Source organism: Phocoena phocoena, chromosome 3 (genome assembly GCF_963924675.1).
Source record: "Phocoena phocoena chromosome 3, mPhoPho1.1, whole genome shotgun sequence".
NCBI classification, from domain to species: Eukaryota; Metazoa; Chordata; class Mammalia; order Artiodactyla; family Phocoenidae; genus Phocoena; species Phocoena phocoena.
Window position 1 is genome coordinate 98,957,163 of NC_089221.1, and position 4,052 is coordinate 98,961,214.

At 36.5% G+C, this 4,052-nt stretch overlaps 1 pseudogene; it reads left to right on the forward strand.

Moving 5' to 3' along the window:
- Nucleotides 1–1,177: 1,177 nt before the first annotated feature.
- Nucleotides 1,178–1,618, forward strand: LOC136120223 (large ribosomal subunit protein eL32-like; annotated as a pseudogene).
- The last annotated feature ends 2,434 nt before the right edge of the window (nucleotides 1,619–4,052 follow it).

Sequence of the window (4,052 nt, forward strand, 5' to 3'; positions counted from 1 at the left end):
TTTGGTGAAATATGGGATGGTACTAAGAACTCTAACAATAGTGTTATTAGAGTTCCAGGAAGGAGGTGGACAGGAATTGAATAAATAATGGCTAATATTTTCCAAATTTGTTCAAAATTATAAGGCTGCATGTCCTAGAAGCTCAAAAAATTCTAATCAAGAAAAAGAAAAGCAAAGGCACATAATTCAAATTTTATAAAATCATTGTTAAAGAGAAAATTTTAAAAGCATCCAGAGAAAAGAGAGATTAAGTGCAGGAGAATTACCATAAGAAAGTTGTTGACTTTTTATCAGAAACAATGCAAACCAGAATATTTTGGAACAACATGTTTAAAATGTTGAAAAAAGGTCTGTCAACCTAAAATTCTATATCCAGAAAAAATATTCTTCAGAAATGAAGCTAAAATAAAAATATGTCCAGGAAAAGAAAAACGTGGAGAATTCATCACCCAAAGATCTGCACAAAAAGAAAATTTATAGTAAATTTCTTCAGGCTGAAGAAAGAGTAAACCAGAGTTTTACTAAGAAATAAAAAAATACTGTGAATAGTCACTATGTAGGTAAATATTTTTTTTTTTTTTTTTTTTTTTTTTTGTGGTGTGCGGACCTCTCACTGTTGTGGCCTCTCCCGTTGCAGAGCACAGACTCCGGACGCGCAGGCTCAGTGGCCATGGCTCATGGGCCCAGCTGCTCCGCGGCATGTGGGATCTTCCCGGACCGGGGCACGAACCCGGGTCCCCTGCATCAGCAGGCGGACTCTCAACCACCGCGCCACCAGGGAAGCCCTATGTAGGTAAATTTTTAAAAATTCCTTCATTTTAAAATTTCTTTAAAATGTATTTTATTGTTTAAATTATAAAATAATAATATATTTGTGGGGTTTATGCCAATGAAGATGTAGATTATTTGACAATAAAAGTATAAAGAAGAGGAGGGCATAATAGAAATATACCGTTATACATTTCTTACATTAAAACTCAAGAGGCATGATGTTACTTGAAGAAAGACTGTGATAAGATGCATATTGCAAACCCTAGAGCTCCTACTGCATAAACTTAAAAGTTATAGCTAGTAAGACCATGGTAAAGAAAAATTGAATATTGAAAATATTTAAATAGTCATAAAGAATGCAGGGATGGAGAACAAAACATATATGTGACACATCCTCCTCAGCATCATGGCCACCCTCAGACCTCTCATGAAGCCAAAGATCAAAAAGAGAACCAAGAAATCCATCCAGCACCAGTCAGACTGATATGTCATAATAAAGAAGAACTGGCAGAAGCCCAGGGGCATGACAATAGGGAGCGCAGGAGATTCAGGGGCCAGATTTTGATGCAAATTTGGTTACTGGAACAGCAAGAAAACAAAGCACTTGTTGACCAGTGACTTCTGAAAGTTTCTGTCCACAGTGTCAAGGAGCTTGAAATGCTGCTGATGTGGAGCATATATTACTGGGCTGTGATTTCTCACATCGTCTCCTCTAAGAATCACAGAGCCATTGTGGAAAGAGCAGCCTAGCCAGCTGTCAGTCATCAATCCCAATGCCAGGCTGCACAGTGAAGAAAATGAAGAGACAGCTTGTGTGCACATTGTATTTGTGTTAATAAAACCATAAAACTCAAAAAAGTGTACATATAGGACAAATTGAAAACAAATAGCTGGATGGTACACTTAGTAACAACCATGTAAATCATTAGATTAATTATAAATGCTCTAAACTTTCTAAAACAAAACCAAAGAATACTACACTGGATTTAAGTGCTAAATCCAATTTTATATCATCTAGAGGAAGTGCATTTTAAATATGGAGTTACAGATAGTCCAACAGTAAGAGAATGGGAAAATATACAGAGAAGTCCTCGCAACCAGGAATATTGACAAAGATGAGAAGGGGAATTTCATAAAAATGAAAGTGTCAATTCTGAATCCCTGTGAACCTAATACCAGAAATTCATAAATCTATGAAGCAAAAACTGAGAAAAATCTGCAAGCAAAATTAGACAAATCCACATTACAGTTGAAATTTCTGCAGAAAATTACTAAGGATATAAAAGATGTGAATAAAATATCAACCAGCAGGACATACCTGAAATTTATAGAAGAATTCACCAAACAATGGAATATACAAAGTCTTTTTCAAAGAGCACATTCAACAGGTGGAACAAAAAATAAAATGAATTAATGAATAACTGAAAAAAAGAAACTGAACAGTTGTTTGGGGCACCTTCCATCTGATTTCACATTAAATGGAGGCATATTGTGGAAATGAATCCTTAGTGGTTATCCAGACTTTAAAAGCACTCACATCAGTTATTAAAGCTCATAGGAGCAATTTCAGTTTAAAAGCAGGACTTCCTGTCCACTTAATACTACAGTAGTATTGACTACATTACTTGGAAATACCCTATGTCTAATTTTCCATTCCTTAACTGGAGGAGAATATTGTCTCGAATACAGATGCCTCAGATACCTTGTAATTTTATGTAACCAATTTCAATGGACTTTATGCCATTTTTAGCTTGTCACATATGTGTGATTATCCCAGAAAACAATCTTTTTTCCCCCAAACTCACTATTTATGTACTTATTATGTTTAAACTAATTACTGAACCTTAGTACTTCCCCATTGAAGAATGGGCTTATAAGTATACTTCCTCATGATTATATGATTTTTAGACTAGATGGTTTATTTGGTAGATTTCCTAGCATCATCTCCCTGGGCTCTAAGTTATTTAATACATTAATTTTGGGCAGTTCATCATGATGGTGTTAATTTTTTATTATAGCCTATTTGGTAGTTTTATCTTCTAAGATCACAATGATTTTCTTTGATATTTTCTTAAACAAATTGTGGTATATCCAAACAATAAAAAGAAACAAACTACTAGACACACAACTTTGACGAATCTCAAAAAATGTGCTGAGCTACCTAGGACACAAAAGAACACATACCATATGAACCCATGTATATACTATTACAGAAGAGGTAAACCTAATCTATAGTAATCTCTGGCCTAGGCAACAACTGATAACATATTTGGGGGGTGATGGAAATATTCTGTATCCTGATAGGGTTGATGATCATATGGGTGTATACATTTGACAAGGTCACCAAACTGCAAACTTAAAATAGGTGCTTTTTTATTGCATGTAAGTCACACTTCAGTAAAGTTAATAAGGAGAAACAAACAAACAAAAAACTATTGTGTAGGGAGAATGGAAGCAGGGAGACCAGCTAAAGTGCTGTGAATAATCTGAGCAATTATGGTTTAAACAGTAGAAATGGAAAACAAGAAGATAGATTTAGGATATGTTTTGAAGGCAAATTGTACATGATATGTTGATAATTTATATATGTACGTTTGAGAATGAGGATTCTGATGGACAGTGAGAAATAAGGAAAAATCCCTGAAAGTTTGGCTTAAAAAATTGGATAGTGTTATTTATTCAAAACAGTTCATCTGAGAAAAGAGTTTGGTAATTGAGTTCTATGAAGAATCAAGAGTACTATTTTGGCTGTGTTAATTTTAAGATGCTTTTTAAAAACACCTGTGGGAGGGCTTCCCTGGTGGCGCAGTGGTTGAGAGTCCGCCTGCCGATGCAGGGGACACGGGTTTGTGCCCCGGTCCGGGAAGATCTCACATGCCGCGGAGCGGCTGGGCCCGTGAGCCATGGCCGCTGAGCCTGTGCGTCCGGAGTCTGTGCTCCGCAATGGGAGAGGCCACAACAGTGAGAGGCCCACTTACCACAAAAAAAAAAAAACGAAAAAAAAAAAACGAAAAAAACACCTGTGGACAAATATCCAGCAGGGTGTTGGGTATACGATTCTGGAGTTCTAGGGCATGTTTGAATCTTAAGGTACAGATGTGGAAGTCATAGCAGACAAGTTCTATTTAAAGCCATAGGCTTGAAAAAATGTCGCCTAGAGAGCCCAGGACATTTAGTGGTGGAGGAGGAGAAAATGAACCAGCAAAGGAGACTGTGATGAAGCAGCTAATAATGCAGGCACTCAGGTACAAGCACATGGGGTCGTAGACATTAAGAGATGA